Below are 15,631 nucleotides of genomic sequence, written 5' to 3' on the forward strand. Positions count from 1 at the left end.
GCACATCCCTCTAGTTGCTGTATGTGGGACGTGGCCTCAGCATGGCCGGAGAAGCGGTGCGTCGGTGTGCACCCGGGATCCGCACCCGGCCGCCAGTAGCAGAGCGCGCGCACTTAACCGCTAAGCCACAGGGCCGGCCCTGTCCCCATATCTTCTTTAAGTCAGTTCAAGAAGACATGTCTATGATGATTCTTGTTCTAATTGAAAAGAAGAGAGTTCATGAGTGAGGGCTCAAATCAATGGCTGGAACTTAAGAGTTCAAAATGCTGAGACTAGGGTGTTCCATGCCATGGAATTGGGAACCAAAGTTGAGGTCTGATGGAAGGTTACCAGACTGGCCTGCAGGGGTCCTGTGGCTATGAAACAAAGGGAGCAGTGTCCACAGAAGTGGAGGCACAACAGGGAGACGAGCAGGTGGGAGCAGAAGAATATGAGCTGTGTGGTGGGGGGATATTATTGGGGCAGGGATCGGTAGAATGTGTGGGTGAAATATTTGCCCTGTTCTTGGTCATACTGGCCTTCACTTATCATCCAAGTATTTACTGTTCTTTCTGCTGCTGCTTTTATGCCCCTACTCTTTCTATCCCCTCTTAAACCAGAGCTGGGGAATGTGCAATGGGTAGGCTGCCTCAAGAGAGTTCTCCTCTTCCTTCCAAAGGTGGCTGCTTCTGGGTGAGAACATTTGGTTCACACCTCTTCATCCTAGAGAAAATGAAGTGGACCCCTCGTCACTTGCCTCTAGCTAGATGAGAAGGAATAAGGGAGACCTGGGATGGAAATAAAAGGATTACAAGAAAGGAGAAAGATCAAGAACTCGGAAGGAGGATGGGAACATAAATGAATCTGTCTCGGAAGATCTTTTGTGGAATTCAGTAAGGTTACTCAGTGGTTTGGTCAGAAGATCCAGGGTTAGGGTATTCGGAATGTGGTCTGGAATGGGGTCCTAAGGGATTATCCTGAGGGGTTTTGGGGCCTTAGACACCCTGAGGAAATTCCTGGAATGAGGTCAAGAGTGCAACCCATAGACCCAGAGTGGGGACAGGCTCTTTATTCAAGAAAGCATCTTGGTAGTTGGAAACTCCCTGCTTTGAACAGATTCAAGAGAAGGATGGGACACATAACTGGTGGGTTCTGTACATCAGTTGCATTCAAATTCTTTTACCTTATAAAATGTTACTGCAATAAACAAAAAATAAAAACAAAAAAACCCCCAAAAAACCAAATTCTTTTACCTGGGTCTCATAATAAGAAATAGATTTTCCAACATGACCCAATATATACACACACGTATAACTAAAAGCTTGTACAATGCACTTTGATCTTTTCTAATCTATTTTTATCTACTCTGGTTTTTTTTTATTGATGTTTTAATAGTTTATAACATTGTGAAATTTTTGGTTGTACATTTTTGTTTGTCCATCACCATATATATATGTCTCCCTTCACCCCTTGTGCCCACCCACTACCCCCATTGTCCCTGGTAACCACAATACAATTTTCTCTGTCCATGTGTTGGTTTATATTCCACATATGAGTGAGATCATACAGTGTTTGTCTTTCTCTTTCTGGCTTATTTTGCTTAACATAATACCCTCCAGGCCCGTCCATGTTGTTGCAAATGGGACGATTTTGTCTTTTTTTTATGGCTGAGTAGTATTCCATTGTATACATATACCACATCTTCTTGATCCAATCATCAGTCGAGGGACATTTAGGTTGCTTCCACTTCTTAGCTATAGTGAATAATGCTGCAATGAACATAGGGGTGCATAAGCCTCTTTGGATTGTTGATTTCAGGTTCGTTGGATAGATTCCCAGTAGTGGGATAGCTGGATCATAGGGCATCTCTATTTTTAATTCTTTGAGGAATCTCCATACGGTTTTCCCTAGAGGCTGCACCAGTTTGCATTCCCACCAGCTGTGTATGAGGGTTCCTGTTTCTCCACATCCTCTCCAACATTTCTTGTTTTTTGTCTTGGTGATTATAGCCATTCTAACGGGCGTGAGGTGATATCTTAGTGTTGTTTTGATTTGCATTTCCCTGATGATTAGTGATGTTGAACATCTTTTCATGTGCCTATTGGCCATCTGTATATCTTCTTTGGAGAAGTGTCTGTTCATTTCCTCTGCCCATTTTTTGATTGAGTTATTTGTTTTTTAGTTGTTCAGTTGTGTGAGTTCTTTATATATGATGGAGATTAACCCCTTGTCAGATATATGTTTTGCAAATATTTTCTCTCAGCTGGTGGGTTGTCTGTTCATCTTGATACTGGTTAAGTTTGTCTTGTAGAAGCTCTTTAATCTGATAAACTTGCTTATTTTTTCTTTAGTTTCTCTAGTCTGGCTAGGCATGTCATCCAAAAAGATTCCTTTATGACCAATGTCAAATAGTGTGTTGCCTATATTTTCTTCTATGAGTTTTATAGTTTCAGGTCTCACCTTCAGGTCTTTGATCCATTTTGAGTTAATTTTTGTGAATGGCGATAGCAGATGCTCTACTTTCATTCTTTTGCATGTGGCTGTCCAGTTTTCCTAACACCATTTATTGAAGAGAATTTCCTTTCTCCATTGTATGTTCTTAGCTCCTTTGTCAAAAATTAGCTGTCCGTATATGTGTGGTTTTATTTCTGGGCTTTCAATTCTGTTCCATTGATCTGTGTCTCTGTTTTTGTATGAGTACCATGCTGTTTTGATTACCATTGCTTTGTAGTATGTTTTGAAGTCAGGGATTGTGATGCCTCCAGCTTTGTTCTTTTTCTTAGGATTGCTTTAGCTATTCGAGGTCTTTTGTTGCCCCATATGAATTTTAGTATTCTTTTTTCTATTTCCATGAAGAATGTCTGATTGGGATTGCATTGAATCTGTAGATTGCTTTAGGTAATACAGACATTTTAACTATGTTTATTCTTCCAGTCTATGTCCATGTGATGTCTTTCCATTTCTTTATGTCATCATCGATTTCTTTCAATAATGTCTTGTAGTTTTCATTGTATAGGTCTTTCACCTCCTTGGTAACATTTATTCCTAGATATTTTATTCTTTTTGATGCAATTGTAATTGGTATTATCTTTTTGAGCTCTCTTTCTATTAGTTCGTTATTAGCATACAGAAATGCAACTGATTTTTGTAGATTGATTTTGTACCCTGAGACTTTGCTGTAGTTGTTGATTATTTCTAATAGTTTTCCAATGGATTCTTTAGGGTTTTCTATATGTAAAATCATGTCATCTGCAAATAGTGAGAGTTTCACTTCTTCATTGCCTATTTGCATTCCTTTTATTCCTTTTTCTTGCCTAATTGCTCTGGCCAAAACCTCTAGTACTATGTTGAATAGGAGTGGTGAGAGTGGACAGCCCTGCCTTGTTCCTGTTCTCAGAGGAATGGCGTTCAGTCTTTCCCCATTGAGTATGATGTTGGCTGTGGGTTTCTCATAAATAGCCTTTATTGAGGTACTTTCTTTCTACTCTGCTTTTTAAATCTAACTATAACAAACACATTGGTTTCATGATCCACTAATCTGTCATAATCTGGAGTTTGAAAAACTCCTAAAATGGGGAAAGGACAGTCTTTTCAGTAAATGGTGTTGGGATAACTGAATCTCCATATGGGAAAAAAAGGTATTTGACCTCTACTTCACGCTATATACAAATTAATTCCAGTGGGTTGTGGATATAAATATGGAAGGCAGAACATTAAAGCTTACAGAAGAGCTTCATGACTTCAGGCTAGGAAGATATCTCTTAGAAAGAAAAATACTAAATGTATAATGAAAACAGGATTTTGAAGACATATATGCACTCTCATGTTTATTACATTATTCACAGTAGCTAAGATATGGAGACAACCTAAGTGTCCATCAGTGGATGAATGGATAAAGAATGTAGTGTAGGGGCTGGCTGGGTGGCGCAAGCAGTTAAGTCTGCGTGCTCTGCTGCGGTGGCCCTGGGGTTCCCCAGTTCAGATTCCAGGTGTGCACTGATGCACCGCTTGGCAAGCCATGCTGTGGTGGCGTCCCATATAAAGTGGAGGAAGAAGGGCATGGATGTTAGCCCAGGGCCAGTCTTTCTCAGCAAAAAGAGGAGGATTGGCAGATGTTAGCTCAGGGCCGATCTTCCTAACAACAAGAACAAAAGAATGTGGTGTATATATATATACAATGGAATATTACTCAGCCATGAAAAAGGAGGAAATCCTGCCATTTGTGACAACATGGATGGACCTCGAGGGCATTATGCTAAGTGAGATAAGTCAGATGGAGAGAGACAAATACTGTATGGTATTACTTATATGTGGAATCTAAAAAAGCCAACCTCGTAGAAACAAAGGGTTAAATGGTGGTTACCAGGGTATGGGGGGTGGGAGGTAACACAGATGTTGTTTCAGGGTACAAACTTAAAATGAGTAGTAAATAAGTCATAGAGAGCCAATCTACAGTATAATGAACATAGACAACAATATTGTACTATAATCATTAAACGTGCTAAGAGGGCCGGCCCTGTGGCTTGGTGGTTAAGTGCGCGCGCTGCGATGCTGGTGGCCCGGGTTCGGATCCCGGGTGCGCATCGAGGCACCACTTCTCCGTTCATCCTGAGGCCGAGTCCCACATACAGCAACTAGAAGGATGTGTAGCCACGACACACAACTATCCACTGGGGCTTTGGGGGGAAAAATAAAATAAATAAAATCTTTAAAAAAAAAAAAAAAAAAAAAAAAAAAAAAAAACGTGCTAAGAGACCAGAACTTAATTATTTCAAGCACTAAAAAGAAAGGATAATAACATCATATGGTAGAGGTGCTAATTATTGCTACAGTGGGAACCATAGTATAATATATAAATGTATCAAATTAACATGTTGTACACCTTAAATCTATACAATGTTATATGTCAAATATATTTAATAAAACAAATCCTAAGTATAAAAAACTGAAACATTTCATTATATTAAAATTAAAGATTTATGTTAATCAAAAGACTGTTAAGAGATTCCCCATAATATAATGGTAGGCACCTAATTCTGAATCTCCACACATCCTTTAAATATCAGACACATCCACAGAAGAACAAATAAAATCACCCATTGTCTACAACTATGGCATAACAGATGGATCTGGACCCTACCTCATCCCATACATGAAAATCAAATACAAATGAATTACAAATGTATAATCAGAAGGTAAAACAATATATATATATTTTTTTTTGGTGAGGAAGAATGGTCCTGAGTTAACATCTGTTGCCAATATTCCTCTATTTTTTGTATGGGGGACCCCACCACAGTGTGGCTTGATGAGCTGTTTGTAGGTCTGCCCACGGGATCCAAACCCACGAACCCCAGGCCAAAGCGGAGTGCACGAACTTAACCACGACATCACCAGGCCTGCCCCAAACAATATGTTTTTTAGAAGACAACATAGAAGAACATCTTTATGATATAGGACTAGGCGAAGATTAACTAAAAAGGACCCAAAAATTTTTACAATGAAGAAAGATATATAAATTAGACTATATTAAAATGAAGAACTTCTGTTCTTAAAGACACCACTGAGAAAGTGAAAAGGCAATCCACAGAGTGGGAAAAGATATGTGCAACAAAGGACTCCCATCCAGACGATACGGAACCCTTACAAATCAATAGGAAAAGACAAACAATCCCACAGAGAAATGAACGGAAGACTTGCACAGAAAAACAAAGAAGGCAGGAGGGAGTGACGTCGGCATCACAGCGGCGTAAGACTGTTCTCCTTTTTATCCCCCCTTTTAAACAACAAATGAGACATCCATCCAGGAACAAAAGCGCCTTTCTGGGCGTTGTGGGATCTGGCACCGAACGCCAAGGGACCCGGGAGGAGTCTGCCCACCTGTGCATCCGGGAACAGGCGGACAGACCTCTGTGTGGGATGCGGGACCTGCGAAGCCAGTGAACCTGCCTTAGCACCCTCTTAGGGTGGTCGGGGGGAAAAAACCTGGAGAGTGCTGATCTGGGCAGCTTCCCACTCACGAGAGAGAATTTGCAGTGGTCCAGCCTTCTGGAGAAGAAATTCCAGCACGCCAGTGGAGAAAAAAAAAAAAAAAAAATCCCCCAAACCCAAAAAACACGAGTTGGTTGCAGTGGATGCAGCAGTAAGAGAAACTTTCCCAGTGAGTCCCCCTCCCCCGAGGACACACTGCACGGGGCTGATCCATCTGGTGGCAGTGACCTGTCCCACTGGGAAACAAGAGAGCGGTGAGATAGTACCCCGCTACCCTACTTGCGTGAGACACGGCTGGAGATACCTGTTTCTCTACAGCAGCACCCAGAGTACTGACGCGGGACCTACATGTCTAGGGAGAGGAAGGATATTGGGAAAGAGGCAGATAAAAATTTCAAAGGGCACTAAAGGGATTGCTCTCAGCAGGGAGTCCACCCAGGAACCTCTGGGAGTACCTCTTGGGGGTCTCCCTACTGGGCCCGTGGACATCCTCAACGCCCTGAGTGCTAAACCCACACCTCCCCACTCTGCGGTGGGCTCCTTGTGTGAGCGTCCCTGGGCTGCCAGGGAGAGCTCCGGTAAACGGAGCATGCTCTACAGGCCACGGTCTACCGGCCAGGGAGAAACCACAAACTTGGGCTGTAGTGCCACCTTCTGGAAAACGAAAGAGGTTTTTCAGTAGCCAGCCTGGTGGCTTGTAAGAACCAGAAAAGACATCAAAGTTTAAGAATTCTGCCACAAGAGGGAGCAAGAAGAGAGGAGGAGGTGTAGGGATACAAAGACAGAGAAAACCTCAGATAATAACAGCATCTAGCAGAATACCCCATCTGAAGGTAACTAGCAAAGGTTTAAGGAGGTGTCTGCTACTTCAAATGCAACAGCACCAATGCAAAAGTACAAGAAGCGAAAAATCATGGAAACATGCCATTATAAAGAGAAAATAATTCTTTAATAACCAAGCTCAAAGGCACAGAATTTTGTGATCTAGCAGATGAAGAATTCAAAATTGCTGTTTTGAAGAAACTCAATGAGCTATAAGAAAACTCAGAAAGACAATTCATGGGCCGGCCCCATGGCTTAGCAGTTAAGTGCGCGCGCTCTGCTGCTGGCGGCCCGGGTTCAGATCCCGGGCGCGCACCAACGCACTGCTTCTCTGGCCATGCTGAGGCCGTGTCCCACATACAGCAACTAGAAGGATGTGCAGCTATGACATACAACTATCTACTGGGGCTTTGGGGGAAAAATAAATAAATAAATAAAATTATTAAAAAAAAAAAAAAAGACAATTCAATGAAATCTCAAAAAAAAAAATACATGATCAAAATGGGATTTTTACCAAAGAGAAATCATAAAAAAGAACCAAACAAATTCTGCAGCTGAAGAATTCACTGAACGAAATGAAAAATGCAATAAAGAACATCTACAGTACAGCAGAGCAGATGGAAGACAGAATATGTAATTAGAGGATAGGAATTTTGAAATAACCCATTTAGAGGTGAACAAAGAAAGAATGAAAAGGAGCAAAGAAAGCCTATGTGATTTATGGGGTTCCATCAAAAGTACAAATATTAGAATAATTGGGGATCCAGAAGGACAAGAGAGGGAGAAGGGAGAAAAAAATTTATTTAAAGAAATAACTGCTGAGAAATTCCCAAACCTAGGGGGAGAATTGGACATCCAAATACATGAAGCTTATAGATCACCCTATTATCTCAATGCAAAAAGACCTTCTCCAAGAAAAATTTTAATGAAACTGTCAAAAATCAAGGACAAAGAAAGAATTCTAAAAGCAGCTAGGGGAAAAAAGATTGTAACCAACAAAGAAACCCCTACTGGGCTATCAGAGGACTTCTCAGCAGAAACTCTACAGGCCAGGAGAGAGTGCAATGCCATATTCAAAATGTTGAAAGAAAAAAATTGAAAGAAAAGAATATTCTATCTGGCAAACTTATCCTTCAGATATGAAGAAGAAATAAAGACTTTCCCAGACAAAGAAAAGCTGAGGGAGTTAATCACCACTTGACCTGCCTTGCGAAAAATGCTGTAAGGAATTCTTCAAGCTGAAATGAAAAGACAGAAATTATTGACATGAAAACATATGAAAGTATTAAACACACTAGTAAAGGTAAATATACAGTCAGACCTAGAAAACCCTAAATCTGTAATAGGATGGTGTGTTAATGACTTAACTATAGTGTAAAGGTCAAAGGAAGAGAGTAAAAATAATTATAGCTACTATAATGTGTTAATAAATACACATTACAAAAAGAGGTAAATAATGACATCAAAAATATGAAAAGGGGAGAGTAAAAGGATGGAGCTTTTGTAGACGATTGAAGTTAAGCTGCTCTCAGCTTAAAATGTACTGTTTTATCTACGAAATATCTTATGTAAACCTCATGGTAACCACAAAACAAAAACCTAGCGCAGATGCACTAAAGATAAAGAAAGGGGGAACAGAACACACTACCATAGCAGAATCACCAATTTACAAAGGCAGAAATAAAGAAAAATAAACAATTTTCTTTTGTTTGGGTTCTGTGTTCCAAGGACATGGTTCTGAATCGTTGGATTTAGTCAAATTATGCACACCTTTCTCATTTGGAAAAGAACAACCAGAAACAACCAGAACAATTAGAAAACAATTAGGGAGGGCCGGCCCCGTGGCTTAGCGGTTGAGTGCGTGCTCTCCGCTGCCGGCGGCCCGGGTTCGGATCCCGGGTGCGCACCGAGGCACCACTCCTCCAGCCATGCTGAGGCCGCATCCCACATACAGCAACTAGAAGGATGTGCAGCTATGACAGACAACTATGTACTGGGGCTTTGGGGGAAAAATAAATAAATAAAATCTTAAAAAAAAAAAAAAAAAAAAAAGAAAACAATTAGGGGCCAGCCCCGTGGCTTAGCGGTTAAGTGCTCGAGCTCTGCTACTGGTGGCCCGGGGTTAGCATCCTGGGTGTGCACCGTCGGACTGTTTCTCCGGCCATGCTGAGGCCGCGTCCCACATACAGCAACTAGAAGGATGTGCAACTATGACGTACGACTATCTACTGGGGCCTTGGGGAGAAAAAGGGGAAAAAAAGGAGGAGGATTGGCAATAGATGTTAGCTCAGGGCTGGTCTTCCTCAGCAAAAAAAGAGGAGGATTGGTGTGAATGTTAGCTCAGGGCTGATCTTCCTCACAAAAAAAAAAAAAAAAAAAGAAAACAATTAACAAGAACAACCAGAAGCAATTAACAAGATGACATTAGTATGTCCTCACATATCAACAATAACTCTAAACGTAAATAGATTGAATTCACCAATCAAAAGGCACAGAGGGGCTGGATGGATAAAAAAACAAGACCCAACTATATGCTAACTTCAGGAGACTCACTCCAGTTTTAAAGACACACATAGGCTCAAAGTGAAAGGATGGCAAAAGATACAATGAAAACTACAAGACCTCCATGAAAGAAATTGAAGAAGACACAAATAAATGGAAAGATATCCCGTGTTCATGGGGTGGAAGAATTAATATTGTTAAAATGTCCCTACTACCCACAGCCACCTATAGATTCAATGTAATACCTATCAAAATTCCAATGGAATTTTGCACAGAAATAGAAAAAAAATCCTAAAATTTGTATGAAACCACAAAAGACCCCAAATAGCTAAAGCAATCATGAGAAAGAAGAACAAAGCTGGAGGCGTCACACTTTCTGGTTTCAAACTATACTACAAAGCTATAGTAACTAAAACAGTATGGTCCTGACATAAAAATAGACACATAGGCCAATTGAGCAGAACAGAGAGACCAGAAATAAACCTCCACATGTATGGTCAACTAATACTTGACAAGGGAGCCGAGAATACTCGATGAGGAAAAGAGAGTCTCTTCAATAAATGGTATTGGGAAGTTGGATAACCACATGCAGAAAAATGAAATTGGATCTAATCTTAAACCACTCAGAAGAATTAACTAGAAATGGATTAAAGATTTAAACATAAGACCTGATACCATAAAACTCCTAGAAGAAAACATAGGGAAGAAGCTCCTTGACATTGGTCTTTGCAATGATTTTTTTAGATATGACACCAAAAACGCAAACAGCAAAAGCAAAAATCAACAAGTGGGACTACATCAAACTAGAAAGCTTCTGCACAGTCAAAGAATCAATCAACAAAATGAAAAGGCAACCTACAGAATGGGAGAAAATATTTGCAAACCATATATCAGATAAGGGGTTAATATTCAAAATATATAAAACACTAATACAACTCAGTAACAACAAAAACAAAACCCAATTAAAAAATGGGCAGAGGACCTGAATAAACATTTTTCCAAAGAAGACATCCCAACGGCCAACAGGTATATGAAAAGATGCTCAATATCACTAATTGTCAGGGAAATGCAAATCAAAAGCACAATGAGATATCACCTCACACTTGTTAGAATGGCTACCACTAAGAAGACAAGAAAACAAGTGTTGGTAAGGATGCAGAGAAAAGGGAACCCTTGTGCACTGTTGATGGGAATGTAAATTGGTTCAGCCACTGTGGAAAACAGTATGGAGATTCCACAAAAAATTAAAAATAGAACTACCATATGATCCAGCCATTCCACTTCTGTGTATATATCCAAAGGAAATGAAAACAGGATATTGAAAAGATAGCTGCATGCCTATGTTTATTGCAGCATTATTCATAATAACCAAGATGTGTAAACAACCAAAGTGTCCATCGACGATGAATGGATAAAGAAGATGTGGTATGGGTAATATACAATGGAATACTACTCAGCCATAAAAAAGGACAAAATCGTGCCATTTGCGACAACTAATGGATGGATCTTGAGGGTATTGTGCTAGTAAAATAAGTCAGAAAGACAAATACTGTATGATGCCACTTATATGTGGAATCTAAAAAAGCCAAACTTGTACAAACAGAGAGTGGGACAGTGGTTACCAGGGGCTAGGGGGTGGGGGAATTGAGAAGATGTTGTTAAAGGGTACAAACTTGCAACTGGAAGATGAATAAGTTCCATAAATCTAATGCACAGCCTAGTGATTATAGTCAACAACACTGTATTATATACTTCAAAGTGGCTAAGAGACTAGATCTTAAATATTCTCACCACATGAAAACAATGATAATTACGTGAGGTGATACAGGTGTTAACTAAGGCTGTGGTGGCCATCATATTGCAATACATAAATGCATCAAATCAACACATTGTACACCTTAAACTTCCACAAAGTTATGCGTAAATTATATCTCAATATAAAAGCAAAAACCAAAATTACCCAAGATCAACCACTAGATATTTAAGAGGATTTCAGAAATTAAATAGGATTGTATACAACGCATGCCAAGCTTTTCCAAATGAGAAAGGTGTGTATAATTTGACTAAATCAAAGCGTTCAGAAGCATGTCCATGGAACACAGAACCCCAAAAAGCCTCCAGCAATATATCTCTTTCAACTACTTTCATTGGTGTCCCAATTATCATAAACCTTTCTTTTTGTTTATATGTGAAAGGTTTGGCCATGATCTTGTGGTATAAACTCGATGGCATGGCACACATCAAAACCTGTTTAGCACTTTCTTATCTAATCTCCAATGCTTATCCTCTTTGCTTCAGAGCGTAGTAGTAGAAGCATCTTCAGATCTTGTACTAGGATCACATTTATACCTGATGGAGCCATATGCAGAAAAGTTCCTTTTGCTAGCTAAAAACACCAACATTTTTCTGCTAGGTGATTAATCAATGATGAAATCTTGTTGTTTTTCCATCCTTCCCAAATTACTACACACTGTCTTAGTTACTGTCTTAATTACTGCCCTAATTACTATAAACTATTCTCAGTCCAGTGATTTTGTTTTCTTTATACAATCAAAGACAATCTCATGATTGGGTTTTTGTAGTTTGAGAACTATCTGTATCCAGAACAGATCTTTTGGATACTTCCATACCAAATCCTGACTCAATATTATTTATTGATGAGTTACTATAAGTCAAATCAGCTCAGATGCTGAACTTTCTGGTCTTTGTTAGGGTATGTCAAACAGTTAAAAATAAAACAGTAGGGGCTGGCCCGGTGGCGCAAGCGGTTAAGTGCGTGCGCTCTGCTGCGGCGGCCCGGGGTTCGCCGGTTCGGATCCCGGACGCGCACCACCGCACCGCTTGGCAAGCCATGCTGTGGCGGCGTCCCATATAAAGTAGAGGAAGATGGGCACAGATGTTAGCCCAGGGCCCGTCTTCCTCAGCAAAAAGAGGAGGATTGGCAGATGTTAGCACAGGGCTGATCTCACAAAGAAAAAAAAAAAAATATATATATATATATACACACACACACACACACATACACTGGTAGCCAATATGCTTTGGAAACAGAGGTTTCTGAACCTTCTCTATAAAAATAATGGACAACTGTTATATGAAATATACGATGAATTGCTCTCAGAGGAAATTGCTGTTGTAAAGACAGAGGCTCACAGGAAAAGAGATACTACAGAAGCTAAAGAAAAATGCATTAGCAGAGCATTATGCTAAACAGGTTGCTCTGACTAAAGTCATCGTACAAAGACTTCTTATACAAGAGAAAGATCAATCCATGGAGAAGTTTAAGGATTCCACCATAAATATAACTCTATGATGGAATTCTGATTATAAATAGTGGAAACAATCAGGTTGTAAGATCCATAAGGTATAGCAAAGCCAAGATGGCCATCAGAGGGCACCACATAATTTCAAATGGATACTTTCCCAAATCCCCTAGCAGATGACCTGTCACATTGGAACACATTTACCACAATATTACAAAACACCGATATCAGAGGGTGTGGCCATTTATGCCTTATTTAAAATAACTTAATACTGGAAAACAGTATAGATGGAGCATGGAATGGAACCGTGTCATAAAGGACCCTCTGGGAATCTTCAATTAGATTTTACACAATTGCTTCTCTCTATGGGTTATGAGGATGTACTAGTCATAGTTTACTTATTTTCTGGATGGGTTGAAGCATTTCCCTCTTGAAAAGTCATAGCCCTCACAGCAGCTAAAAAATAATTGGATTTTGTGTTCTTTATCTATTCTGCTTTATTCATCTAGTGATAGAGGAGCACATTTTACTGGGATACTTGCTTACTAAACATGCAAGGGTTTGCTCTTACTCAGAATTTCATGGTCCTTACTGCTCCCAATCTTGTGAAATGTGGAAAGAGCAAATGGAATATTAAAGTTGAAATTTGCTAAACTATCAGATATCCTTGAACTTTCTTGGTCCAAAGTACTACCACTAGCTTTATTACCCTTCACTCTCCCTTCTCAAAGATTTTTTTCCTAGACTGTAGGCAAAACTATGTTCATATCAGTACTATTTCTAATAGCCTCAAGCTGGAGCCTACTTAAAACCTCATCAAAAGTAGAATGGATAATTTGTGATATATTCATGTGATTTTTTTCAGCTTTATTGAGATATATTTGACATATAACATTGTGTAAGTTTAAGATGTACAATGTGATGAAATGATGATACCTCTATCTTCTTAGGTTCTGTGCTAGGGGTCTGTAAAGTAGACAGACAAAAGATAGATTAACAGGAGAAAAAAGGATTATTTATGTATACAGGAGCTAACAAAAGTAGCTAGCCTGCTAAATGGTTAAAATTAGAGGTTTATATACCTAATTTAAAGGGGATAGGGAGGGGGAGAAAAGGTTTCCATGGGAAGAACAAATAAGTTTCTTTAGGAAGGAAAATAGATTTTTAAGAGAACAAATGGGAGATGAGAAGCTTTGTGATAATGTTTGTCTATGCAGGTGCAGTGGTCTTTCCATCTTCTGCGGGGCCACAAAACTCTCCTTTCCCTTGGGAGTGGCCCCTCTCCAAAGAGCGAATTTATGGCAGCCTTATTTCCCAGAATTTTTTGCTTTGAGTCAGATAAAGGAAGCTCCAAGAAGGCTTCTTTCTGCATCTGGTGAATCTCAAATGTCTTCCGTTTAAAATAATCTTCATACCAACTCTGGGGTCCACACAACCAACGAAAACTCTCCACAACAGCTTAAGCCCCTTCATTCCATTTTATCCTTGTGTGGTTGGCTTTTAAAAAATTACTGTTAATGTAAGAGTCGATTACTACATTTAAATCCCATTTTGGTGGTTTGTGCCCAGAGTTTTAGCATGTGGGTTATTTGATGCCTGTCATAATCTTGTCTGTCAATCCTTCACCAGCGACCTCTGTGGCACAACTCCCTTCCTGCTCCCGTGTTTTCCCTCCCGTGAAGGAGTAGTACTTTTTACATCTCACATCGCATTGACTTTCTCTGCCCGCATCCTCAGCTCTCTCACCAAACTGAGCTCCTTGTAGAATGGGACCAAATTGCACTCATCTTTATCTTCTTCCTCTTTGGTCCCTGTGCGCATGCACGATGCTTATTAAATACCTTTTTTGTGCGAATTAAAAACCATCAAATATTTTAAGTTCCCCTTTTTCTGATTGGGGCCCAGCCCGGCTTGGAGATCCCTGACACTTGAGTGTCTCAGGTCTCGTGCAGACTGGACAGTCGAGGGGTGTAAGAAGCCTGTGGGGAGGAGGGCTGAGTGGGGTCCCCTGCTATACAGCTCCCTACTTCCCAGGATCCTTGATGATCAAATGGATTCAAGTGTTTAAAAATTGCAGAACAATATGATCCAGCAATTCCACTTCTGGGTACATCCCCAAAAGAATTGAAAGCGGAGTCTCAAAGATATATTGTACACCCATGTTCATAGCAGCATTATTCACAATAGCTAAAACCTGGAAGCAACCCAAGTGCCTGTGAGCAATGAGTGGACAAGCAAAATGCGGTATATAAGTATAATAGAATATTATTCAACAATATAAAGGAAGGAAATTCTGACACATGCTACATGGATCAACCTTGTGGACATTATACTGAGTGAAATAAGCCTGGCACGAAAGGACAAATGTTGGATGATTCCACTTCTAGAGTGGTCAAATTCACAGAGACAGAAAGTAGAAGGGTGGTTGGCAGGGGCTGGGTGAAGGGGAAGGGCGAATTGCTGTTTGTTTATTTATTTATTTATTTATTTATTTATTTATTTATTTATTTATTTATTTATTTATTTTTTGTGAGGAAGATCAGCCCTGAGCTAACATCCGTGCTAATCCTCCTCTTTTTGCTGAGGAAGACCAGCTCTGAGCTAACATCTATTGCCAATCCTCCTCCTTTTTTTTCCCCCAAAGCCCCGGTAGATATGTAGGTATGTCATAGCTGCACATCTTTCTAGTTGCTGTATGTGGGACGAGGCCTCAGCATGGCCGGAGAAGCGGTGAGTCGGTGCGTGCCGGGGATCTGAACCAGGCCGCCAGTAGCGGAGCGCATGCACTTAACCGCTGAGCCACAGGGTCGGCCAGAATTGTTGTTTAATAGATTCAGAGTCTGCAAGATGAAGAGAGTTCTGGACTTTGGTTGCACAAAATGTGAATTTATTTAACACTACTGAACTGCACACTTAAAAATGGTTAAAATGGTAAATTTTATGTTGTGTGTATTTTCCCACAGTTAAAAAAAAAATCTTAGAAGCGTCCCTTGAGGATAACCACATCAACGTCTGATGGGATCACCGCAGAGGTTCCTCCCTGCCCCGCCCCACCGTCCCCACCCAGGGATTAA

The sequence above is a fragment of the Ceratotherium simum genome, chromosome 33 (genome assembly GCF_057802395.1).
Source record: "Ceratotherium simum simum isolate JZ-2026a chromosome 33, ASM5780239v1, whole genome shotgun sequence".
Taxonomy (NCBI): Eukaryota; Metazoa; Chordata; class Mammalia; order Perissodactyla; family Rhinocerotidae; genus Ceratotherium; species Ceratotherium simum.